The sequence below is a fragment of the Puma concolor genome, chromosome C2 (genome assembly GCF_028749965.1).
Source record: "Puma concolor isolate L17-30 chromosome C2, mPumCon1.1.hap2, whole genome shotgun sequence".
NCBI lineage: Eukaryota > Metazoa > Chordata > Mammalia > Carnivora > Felidae > Puma > Puma concolor.
In genome coordinates this window covers 86,763,422-86,783,614 of record NC_141675.1, presented here as the reverse complement: position 1 = coordinate 86,783,614, position 20,193 = coordinate 86,763,422, and the positions used below count along the sequence as shown (strand labels likewise).

Below are 20,193 nucleotides of genomic sequence, written 5' to 3'. Positions count from 1 at the left end.
AAACAAGGTAAGTTTGGCCTGTTATTAAATTAGTGCTAAATAGTTAATGAACTGTAGATGTCAAGAATAATACATATAACTGCTCTGGGGCATGTGGAGACGAATAACATAATTTACTCCAATAATAATTATAGGGTCATTTATGCCCAATTCAGAAGTCCACGAGAAGTACTGTATTTTTTGCTAAACTTCCCTGACCAGCTTTAGCCCATCACTCTATTTTTTTGTGTAGCACTTACCACTCTCTGATATTATCAGCAAGTATCTGTTAGATTAATGCACCCCCACCTGCCGGGGCCTCCCAGCCTCACCACTGGCACCCAAAGAGTGTTGCAGCCACCTCCCTAGATCCTCTTTGGCGGGGAACCCTGCTGGCTCTTCATCATCCACGCCTTGGGTGCTATAGCTGTGCTTGTAGAGGTAGCTCTTGCTGCTGCTCGCAGAGATGAGGGTGGCCAGGTGATAGGTTTGCTGGGGGCAAGGAGTGATTCCATAGGCTACCTCCACCTGTAAAAGCCATTTTTTCCCTTCTGGGGGAACTCTGAAAGAGTCGAATTTTGCTCTGGACTTTCCTTAGCTCATTAGGAACCAGTCAGACACATACGGTGTGAATCCGCGCAGCTCCCGTGAGGTGTGCCGAAGTCCAGGAACTACCCGGAAACAGGCCCAGTGTGTGGTGAGCAATCAGAACGGCAATTCCAGCGGCAGAGGGTACCGGAGGGAACCAGATCCTCCTCAAAAACCTCTGTATTTCCTGAAGCCAGTCTTGAAATCCTAGTCACGTGTGGTTTCAACACTCTTTCCACCAGCATCTCATCTAAAACACACCGAGTCAGGGGCGCCTGGGTGGGTCAGTCACTTGAGCGTCAGACTTCAGCTCAGGTCATGATCTCACAGTTCATGAGTTCGAGCCCCGTGTCGGGCTCTGTGCTGAACAGCTCAGAGCCTGGAGCCTGCTTCATATTCTGTGTCTCCCTCTCTTGCTGCCCTTTCCCCGCTCATACTCTGTCTCTCTCTCTCTCTCTCTCTCTCGCTCTCAAAAATAAATAAATATTAAAAAAAACTTTAAAACACACCAAGTCCTCTGCAAAACCCCCTTGCTTTAGCCATTGCACCGTGTCTCTCATGCACTGAGAACTTCCTGCTGCAGGTTAGTTGCTTATTTACCTTAATCACCATTCACAGAACATGAGTTCCACGTGGCCAGAGACCATGTCTGGTTATTTGTCTCCTCCTCCCTCAGCACAGTGACTTTCATGCAGTAGAAATTAAACATATATATATTATCTGCCTAAGCAATAATGCTAATCTAGAGAAGGACCAGAGATCACACATATACACAAAATGGAACAGAAATATTTTGGGGATGGTAAAGCACTGCGTTTTTGTCTTTAGTTCCTGGTTGTCTGGCAGCTCCCACATCAAAAGTCAAGCCTGGGGGCCTTAGCTCATGATTCCTTCCATAACGTAGAGCAGAGCCCAATTTTGTGCATGCCGGTCTGGCTGTGAGGGCCACCGCCCTGTAGAAGATGGAGGCTATAATATAAGAAAAGGGGGTGGAGATCCTTTCCTTCCCACTCCAGTGGGCACTGGGAGAAGAAAAAGCTATTAAAGTTGAGGAAGGAAAGAATCAGATTGGAAATTTAGAGTTGATCTCACACCCAAGTTTGAAATCCAGGAGGGTGGGAATCCTTGTGGGCTTGCTTTGACTGAGGAAATGTCAAGAGGCCTGTCAGTCTGCCATAGAGGAGATTTGTTGGCCTGAGAAACAGATTTGGGGGGAAGCTATAGAGGATCTGGGGGTAGCCTGAGACTCTGGCATGACAGTGAGGGCTCCTGCATAGCCCAGATTACTCCTGATGAAGAGGAGCATCATGAATCTGGGGTAGTTCTAGGGGCACCTGGGTGGCTCAGTCAGTTGAGCATCTGGCTTTAGCTCAGGTCCTGCTCTCACGGTTCATGGGTTTGAGCCCTGCATCAGGTTCTGTACTGACAGCTCAGAGCCTGGAGCCTGCTTCGGATTCTGTGTCTCCCTCTCTCTCTGCCCCTCCCCAGCTCACTCTGTGTGTGTGTGTGTGTGTGTGTGTGTGTGTGTGTGTGTGTGTGTGTCTCAAAAATAAACATTAAAAAAAAAAAGAATCTGGGGTAATTCTAGGGCAAGGTAAGTGCCTTCAAAGCACACTCAGCTGCCACTTACCTGACAAGAACCTCTGGGGGGGAATGTGGGGCTGCAGGGAGGGTTGAGAAAGGAGGGACAGACCCCACATGCCTGGACAGTCATTTCAATGAGGGAGACTAGAGAGGGATGGGAATTCCTTGAGGAAAGGTATGTGAGAATGAGCAGGAGAAAGAGGTGAGAAATGGAGAGTCCTCAGAAAGGGCTGGGGGCTAGAGAGGCAGGAGGACATGATGGACAGTTGGGATCACAGGGTTATGGTCATAGTCATTTTAGGCTGGGAATCACAGCTGATGTAAGGAAAGAAAAAGTGCTACATTTTGGAAAGCCAAGGAATATTGAACTTTGCAAAATCCTAGACATCAAGAGCCAGAAGGCCTCAACTCTCCAACACTCCCCTTTATTTTAACAAGAAAACTAAGCCCTTGAAAGGCCAAGCCAGTGGATCAGGGCCACACAAGCCAATAACCCAGGGGTATAGAGGCATGGCCTGGGTCAAGGTTTCCTGTGTGGCACTTCTTGAGTCCTAGGCAGCACCTCTGGACCCCCGAGAAGAGACAGTTTGAGGGAGGAAGTAGCCAGGGTAAAGAAGGACAAGAAGGATAAAAAAAAAAGTCAGGAAATCCCTGAAAATTTGCTGAATAAGAATAGATACCATTCAGTGAACAGTATTTAATCCTGATAAAGCTTTGGGAGGAACTGGCAAACCACTGAGCCCTTCTTATTAGAAGGGAATTACTGATGAAGAATTTAATTGAGGCCAATGCCCTTCCCCATAAGAGCCCACAGCAGCCATGAAAATCAAATATAGCTCTTCTGCAATGCCAGCAACACTACCTGTGCCTACTCAAGCCCCCCCTCCCCCGAGAAGAAACCAAAATCTCCTCAAGATGACCCCAAAGGCACAGTAAATGTGTTGCTAGTGAAGGATACATCTATTACATTTCTGAGTGGGAAAAACTGGTTACCTTTGGGAGATGGGCTTCCTTGAAATGGTCAACCAACAGAAGGAAGCACAAGGTCTGCTATGAACCTCACAGAAGAACTTCTGTTGTCAAGGACCACAGGTCTAGAGCCCCCACCCTCCCCTATGAGACAAGGTGCACAAACATCAGTGCTCAATTCTCTGCCCAGAGTCTTCACGATTCAAGAAGGATGCGGGGAGACAGCACTCTCTGTGAGTTGTTGTACTCTAAGATTAGAGGTTGTGCTGGCCAGTCTGAAAGCAGGTGAGTCAGGTTAGGAGACAGAGGAGGCTCATTGTGGCATTGCTATCTGTGGTAGGGAAGATGAAGGTCACCCAAAGACCACTGTGGGGAAAGTAGAGGAAGAAACCCAGCTAGAAGCGTGCATAGCAACACAGATGGACCTTACAGGCTTAGGGCCAAGGGGAAGAAGGGAGAAAAAGAATGCACTATATGACATAAAACCATTTACATAAACACACATCACAGGAAATTAATATAAAAGATGCAGCGTAAATCCATGATTGCCTATAGGGAAAGGAGAATGGCAGGGGGCTGGTGGGAGTGGGTAAGGGAATGAATAGCTAACACAAGAGCAGGGCCTTGCACAGACCAAAGAGGACAGTGTGCTTCTGCACATGAGGTCCAAAGTCATAGGAATGGGTGGGGCACCCGGGTGGCTCAGTTGGTTAAATGCCCGACTCTCGGCTTAAGCTCAGGTCATGATTTCACAGTTCATGGGTTCAAGCCCCTCATTGGGCTCTACACTAACTGCATGGAGCCTGTTTGGGATTCTCTCTCTCCCTCTCTCTCTGCCCCTCCACCGCTTGTGTTCTTTCTCTCTCTCTCTCGAAATAAATAAATAAACTTAAACACAACTATAAAGTCATAGGAGTGGGATGGCATCCAAGCGGGCCCTCCATAGGAAGATCCAAGTCTTCCCTTGTGGATTCAAGAAAAAGTTCAAAAACACTAGTGCTCTAGGTTCTGTTCCGACTCTCTGAAATCACCCTAAGCCTTCAGGAAAGAAATCTGCATGTGCCTGGCATGTGGTCTTACGAAGGCTGATGGGCCAATGGGTCAGGAAGAGGGGTCTCTTCTACTTGGTTTCCATGGCCTACCTAGGGAACTTTGGCTAAGAATTCCAGGTGTCTGGGTGTACAGGAGGGTGACCCACAACGAGAGAGCAGCAGTAGAAAGAAGTACTACTATCCACAAGAAAGGAGACATGCCCAAGACACTGATGGAATGTTCTGATTATCTCTGAAACAAGTGTTGTACTCTGAGAAGGAAGTCGTCCCCAGCAAATTCTTAGGGTAAATATAATTGTCAATTTGCAGAAGAGTAATCTGAGCCTAAGAAAGGTTAGGCAATTTGCCCAAGATCACACAGCTAATAAGTAGCAGAGGCAGGATTTGAATCTAGGTGTGTGTGATGCCAAAACCGGAGATCTTAACCTCCATGTTACAGTGCCTTCAGCGTAAGTCTTTGTGCAACACACACACACACACACACACACACACACACACACACACACACACTTAAATAGGCATGTTACCAAAGTTACATGTGAAACAAATTCAGTCTGGTTGCTTCTAATCTGGGTTGTCAAGGGCACCGGAGAAAGGTATTTCTCAGGGGCAGACAAGGGCAGATGGGATGATCACAGAGTTCCTTTGGCAAAACCAACAAGAATGGCAAGTAGTAGACGGGTGGGAGGTGGAGCAGAGGGGAGAAAATCGGGAGGGTTTCCCAGTGTGTAACATGGCTTCAGAAGTAACCAGTGAAGACAGATTAGGGAAATGCTTTGCACCAGACATGTCCTTGTGTGAAATTCCATCTGAGGCCAAGAGAAGAGATTAAAACAAAAAACAAAACAAAACAAAACAACCCCCCCCCCCAACAATGTCATCCAAGTAGTCCTCCTGCATGAACTCTTAACTGAAGCACCTCTCATGGCAGAATAAGTTGGAGAACTTCAGGGTCTGAAGGGATATTTGTTTATTTATTTTTAACATTTTGAAGTTTATTTTTGAGAGACAGAGAGACAGAGTGTGAGCGGGAGAGGGGCAGAGAGAGAGGGAGACACAGAATCCGAAGCAGGCTCCAGGCTCCGAGCTGTCAGCACAGAGCCCAACGCAGGGCTCCAACTCACGAACTGTAAGATCATGACCTGAGCCGAAGTCAACCCACTGAGCCACCCGGGCATCCTTGAAGGGATATTTAGAAGTCATCTCAGCTAACTCCTTGGTGGGTGGTGGAGAGGACAGTGACTTGGCCCAGGCCACACCAGAACAAGAACCCAGGCCTCTGACTTCCAGGCCAGTGCTTGCCACCTGTGCCACATCACTGGCCTCAAGTCAGCTTGGAAGGACACCTCCCTCTGGCCCACCCATAGACCCTGCTCCTTTCTCTCTGTGACTTCTCCTGCCAGCATTTTCCTTCTTTCCGGGAGACAACTGCTTCTCAGGAGATGACTAAGAGGCCGTGAGGCCAAGACACGCCTCTCGGGATTGGAGGGCAAGAGCTCAGGGGTGAAATTCTGGACAGATGAGCTGTTTGGCCAGGCTGACTTGCCTCCATGCACCTTCTTTTCCAGCCTCTTCTTTATGCAGCCCTCCCCACCTCCACCCCCACCCCCACCCCACCCCCACCCCCCCGGAGCCTATCCACTCTTTCTTTTTAAAACCTGGGGTAGGGGAGCATGACCTTAATTCTTCAAATCCTGTTCTGTTTATTTTTCAGAGTCAGACCCAGGCCCTGATGCAACCACAGCAGGGCCTCCCTCAGCGGGGGAATCAGAGCCTGTCACAACAGATTTTCTTTCTTTCCACCAAAGCAAAAGACACTCCCAGAACACAAAGGACACTGAGGATCCTGTCTCCTTGGGGGATTTAATTATTGCCATTAGTTGCTTTTCTCTTCAGTAGCGGCATATTTGCCTCACTGCTTCTGGAGAAGAGGGACACAGAATTTCAATTCTTATCCAGGCTGGGTGGGGACATTCCCCCATAGGCGCACAGCGGGAGGTATGGTAAGTGGCCACCTACACAGTGTCCCCAGGCTCTGGGTCCCCCAAACACAACCACCATTCACTAGCTGACCTCTGAAGTCCACCATCAGAGTTTTATTTCTTTAGCTTTGGGTTTATCAGACAGTCAAAATCCAAATATTCCTGGAAGGCGGACAATAGCTATGATCAGCTATTTGCCACTTAGTATAATCTTTTTCAGATCACATTCCAAAAGCATTTTTTAGAGTGAGAGAGAAAACCAGATGGCCTAGGAAGGGAAGACAATGAAGGTAGAGAAGGGTTCACAAATTAGAGGGAAGGGAAGGGCCCAGCAGGAGCCTGGGGCACAGAAGGCAGACAGCCTGCCTCACCAGGTGGCACAGAGCAAAGAATCTCAGTGTGGGCCCAGCACCAGCAGCCCAGGGGGCACTTGGATCCTGTTAGATGTGTCGATTCTACATGTCCGGGGGCCCCCGTCCCAGACGTACGCATCAGAAACTCTGGCGGTGGGGCCCAGAGTCTCTATTTTAACAAGCACACAGGTGACTCTCATCAAGTTTGAGAACCACTGGCTTGCACGTCTGTCCTATGTGGCAAGACTGCCCTGTATCCCGCTGCTTGTCGGGTTCCCTTCTCTGGTTTGCCATCTCCTCTGCCCTGCAGTGGGCCATGAGGAACCACCACTGTGTGTGACTAGGAGAATACCCAGCACACTGTAAAGCTTGGTAGCCATAGGAGGTGGGATGGTGCCAGAGAGCAGGGCTGCCTTCGGCTAGAAGGACAAAGAGCTTGGGTAGACCTGGGTGAAGGTGGGTCATCAGCTGAAGGAGGTTCCCCAAGGCAGCCGTCTGGGCATCCGAGAAACACAAGCAGGGACTGCATTGAGTGAGGAGGTAGAAATATGGTCAGAAACCCGCTAAAGAGGGCTCAAGCCCAGAATGTGTGGGTTCTGGGCCATGAAGCACCTCTGGGTGGGCAAGCTACCTTCTCCCTTCCTTCAGCATCTCCTCTCTTTGGGTCAATATGCTCAAGCTGCATCTCTGAGGCTAGCTGGTCTCTTGGTCACCTCCCACCCCATCCCCAACTCCCACCCTCAACCCCACTCCCCACCCTAGCGACCCTTGTGGCAGAAGCAAGGAGAAGGATCCCCAAGGATCAGATGGAGAAGTCCAAAGCAATCCTTTGCAAGCTGGACATGTGTATGAAGTCCCCTTCTTTGCCCTATTTTTCTCTATAGCACATGTCAGCATCTGAAATACTATGTTTTTTGTCTGTTTACTTCACTAGAATGAGAGCCCCATGACCAAAAAAAAAAAAAATTTTTTTTTTTTTTTACTGAATTATTTACTGCTCAATCCCCAGGGCCTAGGACAATGCCTGGCACACAGTCATCATTCAATAAATATTTGTTGGAAAAGGGGCAGCTGGGTGGCTCAGTTAAGCATCCCACTTCGGCTCAGGTCATGATCTCACAGTTGGTGGGTTCCAGCCACACATCAGGCTCTGTGCTGACAGCTCAGAGCCTGAAGCCTGCTTCAGATTCTGTGTCTCTTTCTCTCTCTAACCGTCCCCTGCTTGTGCTCCATCTCTCTCTCTCTCTCTCTCTCAATAATAAATAATAAACATTAAAAAAATACTTGTCGGAAAAAAATGAATGAATCTTAGATTTGTTCAAATCTCAGGGATGCCTGGGTGATTCAGATGCCTGGCTAGGCATCTGACTCTTGATTTCAGCTCAGGTCATGATCCCGGGGTCGTGGGATCAAGCCCCATCTTGGGCTCTGGGCTGAGTGTGGAGCCTACTTAGGATTCTCTCTTTCTCTCCCTCTGTCCCTCTTCCCTGCTCATGCTCTCTCTCTCTAAAATAAATAAATAAATAAAATAAAATAAAATAAAATAAAATAAAATAAAATATTGTTCAAATCTTGAAGTGTATTCTGTGATCTATCATTATTTTTTTAAGTGTTTTTTTTTTTTAATTTTGAGATACAGAGAGAGAGAAAAAGAGAGTGCATGCACATGAGCGGGAGAGAGGTAGAGAGAGAAGGAGAGAGAGAATCCCAAGTAGACTCCACCCTGTCAGCACAGAGCCCGATGTGGCGCTCGATCTCACAAACTGAGATCTGACCTGAGCAGAAATCAAGAGTCAGATGCTTAACCAACTGAGCCACCCAGGTGCCCCACTATGTTTATTTTTAATATAAAAATGATTACTCAAATACTTGAGTAAAAATCAGTGCCTCATGAATTCTACAAAGTGGGGGCTTTAGATGCCTGTATGCGCTGCGGCTCTAGGTTCCACCACAGAGGGAAGCTTCATTTATGATCAGACAGCAAGGATGAGAGAGGATGAGGCTGTGAGGGTCAGGCCCTCAATGTGAAGTGAGAAATTGTTTACAAAGACTTATTATGTCTCCATGCCTCAGCCAGATCAGTGGTTCTGAGAGGTACAAGTACAGGAAATTATAACCAAGTGGGAAGACAAAATACACTAACTCTGTCCAGTGCCTGGCACACAGTGGGCACCCAAAAAGGTTAGCAAAATCTCTGTTTGCATCTGAACTCCAGAGAAATCTTGATGAACAAGACATTCAAAGAACAGTCCTTGTAAGACTCAAGAACAGGGACTCAGTCCCTTTGTTTCCCTAGTACTTGGCACAGTGTGTGTCTAAAAGGCCCCAAATGAATGCTTGATGACTGAAAAATATTCTTTCCATTGATGTTTCTGGACATTACATTGTATTTCAGGCCTAGTGGCTGAAAATCATTCTGACATGTATTCAGCAACACTTCCACATTAGCAAGTGGAGTACTGAACTTTCTTGCATCTTCCTGTGAGGATACAGAATCTTACAAGTAGTCATCCCCAAGTACCCTGACTATCCTTGACCATGTGTCCTTGTGGGAAACTGTGGGGAGGGATGCAAAAGGGGCATGAGATTGAATTTTTTAACCCCCCAAAACCATGGGGCATTGAAAGAATTCCCTGCTATCTTTTCCCCTGAATCTCAGGGTTAGAGCTTACAAGGGGCTAAGATCATCTAGCGCCAATGGAGAAACGAAGGCCCAGAGAAGGGAATTGGCTCCCTGAGGGCACACAGTATGCAAAGAGCATTGTCAGAAACAGAACCTTGTTCTTTTGACCCGAGTTCAACATTCTTTCCATTTTGTAGCTTTGTCTCTATCTCTTGAAAGTAGAAAGGAGAGAAAAATGCTATTTAATTCATGTTTAAATTCTGTATTAAGAGAGAGATATCAATTTGTCTATAAGGATGTTTACTGAGATTTCACTTTACACTCAGCACTGTCTTAACTACTGTAGGGCATAAAGCAAACACAGAATTGTCCCTGTCTATTGCATGGTGTTGATGATGACAACAGTAAGTTTTGATTTTTGAATACGTGTTACATACAAGCATTGGCTGCTTTACGTGAATTGCCACAAATAATTCTCACAACAGCTTTATAGAATAGATTTCTATGTCAGGCCTCTTTGGGTAGCTTATGACAGAAACCCAACTCAAACAAGCTTAAGAAAAAAAGGAAATTATTTGCACACCAAAATGAAAATACCAGGAGTTGTCTAGCTCTGGTTAGACTGTAGCTCAAACAATGTTACCAGGATCTCTCCCTCCTTCCATCTTCTCTGTGTTAGCTTTACTTTCTAGCATGTTCTTCTTTTGTGATGAAAAAGATGACCCCCCACTAGCCCTGGCTCCCATGAGCCTTACAGTTTATAATTTCAGAGAGAGCCCCCTGAGTCAACTTCCACATCAGCCATCTGCAAGACCTTGACTAATCCTCTTTCAATCACATGAGCACATCTGCACCAATCATTACGTCTAGGAAAAAGAGATATTTTGATTGGCCACCCCACATCTCCATACGGTGCGGGAGGAGAGTTTCTTTTATCAGTGGAATGAAGGAGAGGCAATTCATAATCCCATTCTACATAGGATGAAACTGAGACTCAGAGAAATCAAGTAATTGTCCAGGGCCACAGAGCCTGTTAGAGGCAGAACTGGTTACAAGCTCAATATATTGCCTCCAAAACCTATGTTTTTTTTATTTCTCCTGAGGTTTTGTGGGGCTTTTTTGGAGGCGGGGGGAGGGTATAATTCACATACCTCAAAATTCACCATTTTAGAAGTGTACAATTTAGTAAAAATCCTGCTTTAATTGTCAGGCCAGGTGTTCTCCACTTTGGTGTGATCAGTGCTCAGTTGTGAAGTATGTGGTAAGCAATTTGCTGCTATTAATGGTTGAGTTACCAGAGGTATCGAATGATTTACTTTTAAAAATAGAAATCGGAATTAATTAAAGATTATCCCTCTAGGGGTGCCTGGCTGGCTCATTCGATAGAGCATGTGACTCCTCATCTTGGATTGGTGAGTTCAAGCCCCACATTGGGCATAGAGCTTAAAAAAAAGACAGACTATCCCTCTAATAACGTCATCCTCATTTTCTTTTCTTGATAAACTCTTTCAGATGTAGTCAGCAAAACTCCTGCTTAAGAGAGTGTTGTCACTCATGTTGAGTGTTTCCTAGGAGAAAAATGCCACAGCTTGGAGCACTGCTACAGCTCGCCATAAACAAAGCTTTCCCCATTGTAAGACAGAATGAGTAGGACTCTAAGAAAGATACAGAGCATTCTAGGAACATTAATAGAAATGACAAATCTGTTCAGCAACATTGCAGATTATAAGATTAAAATTCAATCAATATCATTTCTAGATTCCAGTAATGAAGACTGGAAAAGAAAATGCAATAAAAAAAAAAAGTCATCTCATTCCCTAAAGAATCCAAAACATTAAATATTTTGAAATTAACCTAAGAGGACATGCAAAATCTATTCAAAGAAAATTACAAGTCTCTACTAGCAAAAAAAAAAAAAAGGTATTTAAATAAATGGAGCTTTTGGCTGGGAAGATTCTACATGGTAAATGGTAACAAAAGCTCAAGCAATCTTGGGCCACATTAATACTCTGCTTTAGAAAGAGGACAATGACAATCCTGTTCTCTGAGCTGCTCAGATCACACCCTGAGGGAAATGCAGACAAACCAGAACATGTTGGGGGTGGTGGGGGGGGGGGGGTTGGGGGGTTGTTGTATGTGGCTAGGCTGGTAACAGGTATGGAAACCATGCCATACAAAGAACTGAACAGGTTAATCTGGATGTTACAGAACTGGGGCATTTCCGCTGGGTAAGCGAGGATTTAGGAGTAGGGGTGGAAGGCTAGCTCTGTGAGACAACAGTGAGTGAAAATTATAGGAAGAGAGATCAAGGTAGCAGCTTTCTGAAAGTCAGAATCGTCACTGATCTAAATTGTGAAGCAGGCAGAGTCGGTGATATTATCATCCCTAACAAAGAGAGGAGAAAAAGGTCCGGGAAGCAAAAAGGATTTGTCTGTAATCACTCAGGAGGGACACAAGAGACTATGGACTCCCCAGTGCTGTGTCTACTGCCCCAGCACTGAGCTTAAAGAGATACAGCAAAACAGGTGAGAACAGCCAGCAGTAAGGAAGTCACTGGAAACCTACCAATGTCAAAGCATGACAAACAACTCTGAATATCCTGTGCAGAGAAGCATCAGGCAACGAGCAATGGTTTCCTATGGGAAAGTAATGACTTCTGACAAGAAACAGGGATCAGGAGAGCAGACATTTCTGACAGGAGACCAGGGATTTTTGACAGGAGAGCAATGGTTTATGACAGGAAAACAGGCATTTTCTGGCAGAAAATGTTGATTTCTGACAGGATGTTAGTGGACTTTTGACAAGAGAACAAGGATTTCTGAAGAGAGTGGTGATTTTTCTTCAGACAGTGATTTTTTAAAGGAGAGTGGACATTTCCGACAGAAAAAACAGCGATTGCTAATAGCAGAGCATGGATTTCTGACAGAACCTTAGTGCCCATTACATGGGAGAGTAGTGATTTCTGACAGGAGGTTTTTGACAGCAATGAAGGTGTTAGTTAGGAAGGACAAAAAGCAGCAGCACAGAACAAAGTGGAAAACGACAGGCAAGCATCGAATTCCCTCAGCAAAGCGCTGTTCGTCCTGTGTCTGGAGGGAGGTTTCACCAGTAAAAACAACAAGCTGGATCAGGGAAGGCTCAAGGTGGGCGAGACCTTAGGTTCGATATCTCATTTCACAGAGGGAGATTGGGTTGAAGGGAAATGATCTGGGAGATTCAGATCATACAGGGGAGCATAAATGACTAGGACATGCATTCCCACCCAGACACTTGGAGGAAGTGGAAGAGAAGGGGATCTGGTCTTTCTTCAGTCCCCCAAACCCAGAAATAACAAAGCCTTGGTTTTGATTCAGGAGACGCTAATGGAAACTTTTGCCCTTTTAATTAGCTACATGTTCTTGGCAGGGTGGGGGTGGGGGGTGTAGGAGGGTTGGGCAGGATAAGAGAGAAGTGGTCTCTGTAAAGCTGTAGCCCTAAAGTTATCCGAGAACCAGATCCCGTCACGCTTAGAGAGCAGCCAGCCTTGTGGTAGAGAGGAAAATGAATTAAAAGAGAAGGAAGTACCGACACAGAGCCTCTGATAGAAACAATAGGCTCACAAAATCCTGCTCAGAAGGAAAAGTGATTTCCTTTGTCCCACACTCACCACCCATGCCCCTGAGAGCTCCCAGGCTAGACCCAGACACCCAGCAGAGGTCACGCGCAAGCTCCTCTCCCTCCAAGTGGTTAGGTTTAATGTGAGCAAAAGCCCAGCAGTGCACAACCAAAGCAGGATATGTCTCAGAGGGAAGGAACGCTTTTTCTCTCAGACTGAGCTCTCATTGACCCCAGCTCCAGGCACCACGTCTACCACGTGACTGGATTCCTGTGGGCACTGAGCGCTAGGAGAATTCTAATTGTGCAGATCCCCAGAACAGCTGCAGCATCCCGAGCCAGGAGCTCCAGACTTGTACTTCCGACCGGATGCAGGGCTCAGCACAGCTCTTCACACTCAGCCCTGCAGGCCTGAGGCCTCCTGCAGAGAACACCTCCCTTCCCCCCCTTCCCCGCCCCCACCCCCCTACATGGACTACCTTTAGCTCTCTCTGGGGGTCCCTGCAGCGTTCTTCCTACAGACCCAGGGGGCATGGTCTTTTCTTTCCAGCTGCCACCACCTCTCCTCCAGGGTTCCTTTCAACCACACACTGGATTCTAATGTTTATTTCTGAGAAAGAGAGACAGACAGTGAGTGAGTTGGGGAGGGGCAGAGAGAGGGGACAGAATCCGGAAGCAGGCTCCTGGCTCTCAGCTGTCAGCACAGAGCCCAAGTGGGGGCTCGAACTCGTGAACTTCGAGATCATGACCTGAGTTGAATCAGATGCCCAAACAACTGAATCACTCAGGCGGCCCAGGTGACTGGATTCAGATGAAGACCCAGAATTCTCCGGCCCCCAACTCTTGATGCCTCTGACTGGGCCTCAAGTCACTTTATTGCTGCGAATATCATAATAAAATTACAGATGAGAAGCAAATTGGGGATTTCTTTAATCTTGGAAAAATTTGTATTTCTGAAGAGAGTGCTGATTTTTCTCAGGAGATGCTATGTGACTGCTCCTGTCTCACTTTGAGAACTGCCGTAATTAACCTTCCCAGGCAAAGCCCTTGCCTGTATTTCTGCCTCAGGAGGCACGTGAAATCTCTCATGTCCTCAGCACTGTGAACCACTCGGCCACCCAGAGCCTCCAGATCAGTCCTTTTCCGTGAAGACTCACAAAGTCTTCCCACCTGGATGACTTTGGGCAAGTTGCTTAACTTCCCCAAGTCTCAGTTACCTTATTTGTAAAATGGGGACAAAAATGCCTCCTTCACATAATTGTTGAGTGGTTACCTGAGATTACATATATATGTATATATCTATATCCGTATATATTCATATTTCTACATATATATGAAGTATCTGGCACCCCGTAGGCTTAGTATATTTGGTGCCCTGACTTCTCCCTGGGGGGGAGCAGTGACCTTGAGAGCAGGGCTGCAGCAGGAAAGGCTGCTCAGCCGGGTGGAGGCTGAAATACCAGAGGTGCTTTGCTCACAGTTCAGGTGCCCTGGGTGGGGGGCTCTTCTGCACAAAGGCACCATTAGGGCACCATAAGGGCAAGCCACAGCTGCTGGGTGCCTGTGCCAGCACCCAGCCCACCCTGCTGGGGAAAGAGAGAATGACACTTCTAAGGCAAGCATTTATAATAACCGGCAAGGCCAGGTTCTCCTCCTCTCCTGCTTGTCATTGGGGGCCTTGGCAAGGTAGAGAGCAGCTGCCCTTGGATATGTTCCTCTTTTCTCATCAGAGGGGTCTCCTGGAGTGTGGGCTAGCCTGCCTATGCGTAGGCTCTGGCAACCACTCCTCCTCCCAGCAAGCCTCTCATTGGGGTGATTTGCAGGGTCTCGAACTCTACCTTTATATCCCAGGGCCACAAAAGAAGCTCTGTTTTAATAGTATCGCTAAAGGGCCGAGCAGGGATTTTTTTCGTCTTTTCCCTAGTCCTAAAGGACTAAAGGATGGAGTTCAAGGCCCCAGCCACCCTGAAACACCACAGCCTCAGCACACAGCTCTCAAGGGAAGAGGCTTTCTGTGCAGGGTTGCCTTGATCATTACCCCTTTCTGTCTTCATTTTTGTCTCACATAGTTTGTAAGACACGAGACAAGATAAAAAGGTTTTAATTCGTAGTCTTGTCTCCCCGAGTTAACTTGTGTGTTTCCCTTTCACTCTTCTCTCTCACTGGTACCCAAGAGCATCCCCAGTCCACACAGACCAGAAATACACACTCGCAGAAACCGCAGAGCCAGGGCTCAGACACAAAGGCTGAGAGTGTGCTTGCAGAACCAGATTTTCCTCTCCCAAACACCAGACAAAACTGGGTTGGGGAAGCAGGAAGAGACAGCTGGGCCCAGACAAGAGGAGTGAGGACACCTGAGTCCTTGAAGTGGGGAAGAGGGTGGAGGAAGAAGGCAGCAGATGGGAGGGCACGCAATGTGGGGCTCAGCGTGGATCGCCCTCCCCAACCATCAGTGCTGGGGTTGGAACAGCCCAGGAACTGGGCTGGCCTGAACAGCAAATGGTGACCTTAGGGGCCAGGAACTGGGCTGGCCTGGAACTGCAAATGGTGACCTTAGGGGCCAGGAGTAGGGAGGAGGCCAACATGGAAAACTTTGCCCCTGAACAGAACCAGGTGGAAATTTGTAAGTAGGAGCAGTGATGCACTGTATACTGCTAAGGGGTTTGACTATGGTGGGAATGCTCTCCTCAAATGAAGGAATTTTTGATGGAAGAACTGTTTAGAAAAAGTTGGAGCCATTTGAGCAAAAATCCTCAATTTACCAGCACAGAACTAACTGAATTTTTCCAGTAACTGGAATAACTTTTTGGACTATTTTTAGCAGGAAGAGGTATATAATAAAGAATTGAAAATAAGTCAAGGATTTCTTTCTTTCTTCTTTCTTTCTTTCTTTCTTTCTTTCTTTCTTTCTTTCTTTCTATGTTTATTTATTTTTGAAAGAGAGAGAGAGACAGAGTATGAGTGGGGGCGGAACAGAGAGAGAGGGGGAGACACACAATCTGAAGCAGGCTCCAGGCTCTGAGCTGTCAGCACAGAGCCCAACGTAGGGCCCAAACTCACAGACGGTAAGATCATGACCTGAACCAAAGTTGGATGCTTAACTAACTGAGCCACCCGGGCGCCCCAAGGATTTATTTTTTAAAACAACAGACCAGCTTCCAGGGACTCCCCTGACCAGCACAATCCATCCCTATTTACACTTTTACAGTAGGAACAACTGATGTTCAGAAGGATGACCCTTGAATCGCCAAGTCATCAAAAGAAAGTTTCAGTTCACTCAACTGCCAGAATCCCTATTTCCTTTTACATTATAGGGAAGTAGAGCATGACTATATTTCTAAATTAACCACAAGCTCCTTGAAATTGATTTTTCAAGAATTCTAACATCCTTTGGATAAAGGCAACACCGTATATAAATTGAACGTATTGCACATTCAGGAATGAGTTCCTCTTTGAAGAAGAACCTCATGTGGTTGCATCTTATAGACCTTTCATTTGAATGGTTTGCACTAGGGGTCCTCAGTTTGGGGGTTAGGGGAGCGCCCCCTAGGAGTATTTGACAATGTCTGGAGACAACTTTGGTTGTCCCAGCTGAGGGATGGGAGAGGGGGTGGGATGCCACTGGCATCTAGTAGGTGGTTACCAGGAATGTTGGTCAACATCCTACAATGCACAGAACAGCCCTCCACAACAAAGAATTATTGGACCCCAAACGTCAGTCGTGCTGAGGTTGAGGAATCATGGCTCGTGACGATACAGAAAGATGAGAGAGCCAGCAGGGTAACTTTCCCAAGACTACTCACAGGCTTCCGGGCCAGGCTCAGAGGCTATCAGCCATTGCTTGGGGCTGGTCTCACCTCACCCAAGCTCTTAAGATGGTTATATGATCTAAAGCTAGGACATTCATCTGCAATAAAATCTAACAACTGGTACATCTGGCTGCTCTCTGCTGGCACTAAGGATACTCAGCTGGGCTTGGAGTGAAACAGAAGTCATTCCACCGGGACTTGAGACTGAGGCTCTAGGTCAGTACATATTTTCCCTGGGCAGGACTGGAAGGGTGCTTTAAAGAGCTCCGGTAGCACCCTTCCAGCGGGTGTGGCTACTGCTTCCACTGGCAACCATGTCTTCTTGTGACCAACGCCTTGTTTCTCTGGATGTGTTAACGTCATCAGTAAAGTCTGACTTCAACCTGAGGCCAGAGTCTACTTAAGATGATGCATTACTTGGCTCTGATCCATTCAATATGTTTACATTGTGCAGTTTAATGTGGGAATTCCCTGATCTGAGAGCAGAGGTAATTATTTTGAGGAGCCAGCTAATCCCTGAGTGCCTAGAGGTTCAATAACTAACGTAGTTTGCTCTACCCTCGTACAAGTATTTGGCAAAACTATTACTATGATGTAGCAACAAATAAAATGTAAATGATTTGGGGCGCCTGGGTGCCTCAGTCGGTTAAGCGTCTGACTTCGGCTCGGGTCATGATCTCGCGGTCCGTGGGTTCGAGCCCCGCGTTGGGCTCTGTGCTGACAGCTCGGAGCCTGGAACCTGTTTTGGATTCTGTGTCTCCCTCTTTCTCTGACCCTCCTCGTTCATGCTCTCTCTCTGTCTCAAAAATAAATAAATGTTAAAAAAAATTTTTTTTAATTAAAAAAAATATATAAATGATTTGAACAAATAAAAAGTGGTCACAATTCATAATACTTTTTTGCCAATATGTATTTTTCAACCAACAAATAATAAAAATATAATCGTGTAGGACTGGGGATGGGAAATATATTGGTGATAAAAAGGATGGCCTATACTAGACAAAGTTGTGAACCACTGGTTTGACTCTCAGAAAGTTAATTTCCCAAAATTTTTAGTTCTCGAGCAGGGAGGCACAGCATCCCAAGGTTGCCTTATACCCCTTATGGAATCTGCTTAGTCTCTTCCTAGGGACACACTGTGGGAATCAGTCCTAACCTCTTGCATTTGCATGCTTTGCAATTTCTAAAACATTTTCACATCCATTATCTTATTGGCTCTTCCAATAACCAGTGAGAAAGGTAGAACAGGGGCTATCACTTCTACTTTATGAATGAGGGCAGGGCTTGTATATACAGCTTGCAGAGCTGGGTTCTGGTCCCCATTCTCTAACTCAGGATCCAGAGCTTTCTCTACTCCTCCTGCATTAATAACAGAACCTCTAGAGGGATCTGACCCACCAAATACAAAACTCCGATCCACAATAATTGGTGGATGAAGAAATACAAGAAGTATTTAAAAACATTTTTTTTTATGTTGGGGCACCTGGGTGGCTCACTTGGTTGAGTGACCAACTTCAGCTCAGGTCATGATCTCGCGGTCCATGAGTTCGAGCCCCGCGTCGGGCTCTGTGCTGACAGCTCGGAGCCTGGAGCCTGCTTTGGATTCTGTGTCTCCCTCTCTCCCTGCCCCTTCCCTACTCATGCTCTGTCTCTCTCTGTCTCAGACATAAACATCAAAAAAATTTTTTTTTTAATTTTTTTTAATGTTTATTTATTTTTGAGAGAGAGACAGAGACAGAGTGTGAGCAGAGGAGGGGCAGAGAGAGAGGGAGACACAGAATCCGAAGCAGGCTCCAGGCTCTGAGCTGTCAGCACAGAGCCTGACACAAGGCCCAAACCCACAAACTCTGAGATCATGACCTGAGCCGAAGTCAGACACTTAGCCTACTGAGCCACCCAGGCACCCAAGAAGTATTTAAGAGCTTTGATGAACTAATCATTTCATATACATCTGATCCCAGTTAGTTTATGAGAATTGCACAAATGTAAAAGACAAAAACAAACAGAAACAAAACACACACACACAAAACCCACAGAAAGTAATAGAAAAGCCCATGTTAAGCTGCCATGGAAACTCACATTTACCTTAAGATTCATATTTGGTACAATTTTCTGAAATTCCCCCTTTAGGCTCCAGGTGATCTTGGAATTCTCTGAACCTCACTTTCTAAATCTGAAAATTAAAAAAAAATAACAAAATAAATAAAGCTAAACCAAATCAGATATTTCTGCATTATTTCATCTTTGATATTCTATTAGCCTAAATCTACGAATTCTGTCAGCATCATCAAAGGAAGAACTCTCCAGAATAAATGAAAGACATTCATCTATTTATTCAGCCACTCAGTCATCCAACAAACACTGATCAAATGTAAGGCACTGCACTAGGCTCTGTGTAGAGTACAAGATTTCAAAACCAAAAAAGTCCACTGAACACTCATGCAGCTAACCTCCGTAAGGAAACCAAGAACAACTACAAGAAAGTCATTATGATTGGCTTACAATTGATGCTTTAAACCACTCTTGATTAAAAGTAAGGGCTCTTTTATTGGAATGTAAAGTATGCAGACTAAGAAAATTTCCTGCAAATGACTCAGAAATTCTCTGAATTCTAAACAAGCTCTCAAATGGCTGTAGTGTTTAGAGAAAACTAGTAATGGAACACTTTACCTTAAATTCTTTACAATGAGAATCTAACATCTTCAACATAAAAACTTGAAAACGGCTTCCAATGCAACAATCTCAAGGGCAAGGAAAAAATATTTATTAGATTTAATTTAGAGTCTGGTATTGACTGCTGTCCACTAAGGGACTTTCTTCCTGTGTTGAAAAAAAATGTGTACAGTACAATCCCATTATTCACACGATATCTTTTCATTTGATCAAAGAGTAGATACATTTTACTTATTGGGGGGGATGAGATTGATTTGGCAAATGGAAACCAAGGCAGTATTTCTAGAAGGATATTTTCACTTCCACTATTACATGGAAGATGACAAAATTAGGCAGGAAATCACAAAAGCCTCTGATACAATGGAGGAAGTTACTTGTGTGGTTTACCCGTAAAGAGGATACACCGAGGAGGTGCCCAGACAGATAAAGTGGGGGGCCCAGCAGTTACTTTGTTTCATTTCTGAACATCACTATGAGATACCAGTACCAGGTGCCCTGAGCCCCGGGTTTTAAGAGGGGATAGATGCTGTTCCTACTTCTAAGATGCTTACTGTCCTTTCAGGGGAGGCTTGGCCAAATAACTGGAGAGTTCCAGCCCAGTGTGATCAGAACCTCATGGGGCCAGGATCGGGATTGTGCGAGCGCGAGCACGTAGGAGGGCTCTCACACCCAGGCTGGGGGTCTGTGGGTGTGGCCCGGACAAGAGCCTCTCTAAAGGACCCTCTACGACTGACATTTTACATGCGGCTAAGAAAAGGAAAAAATAAGTACAGATAACAAAGTATAATAAGAAATCCTTCGGAGGGAAAAACAGTACATGAAAATACTGTCAAATCCTCTACTAATCTTTATTCAACTGCACTTGGAGAGAGGAGATAGGCAATCATGGAGGCTCTGGGGTCCGCAACACCTTCCTGGCAGGTTTGCTTAGGGTCTCGGGGAATCTCCAGGGACATCCACTCTTCCCATTAGCAGTGCATTGGGCCA

General features: G+C 46.0%; 1 long non-coding RNA gene across 2 annotated transcripts in view; it reads right to left on the bottom strand.

Moving 5' to 3' along the window:
- The window catches only part of LOC147577390 (uncharacterized), a 125,111-nt gene that overhangs the window by 74,867 nt on the left and 30,051 nt on the right, over window positions 1–20,193 (bottom strand). For both annotated transcript variants that reach the window (XR_015255816.1, XR_015255817.1), the window contains exons 2-3: window positions 18,619–18,706; window positions 13,204–13,334 (exon numbers count right to left, since the gene is read on the bottom strand). This is a non-coding gene — a long non-coding RNA (uncharacterized LOC147577390). The remainder of the gene's footprint in view (window positions 1–13,203; window positions 13,335–18,618; window positions 18,707–20,193) is intronic.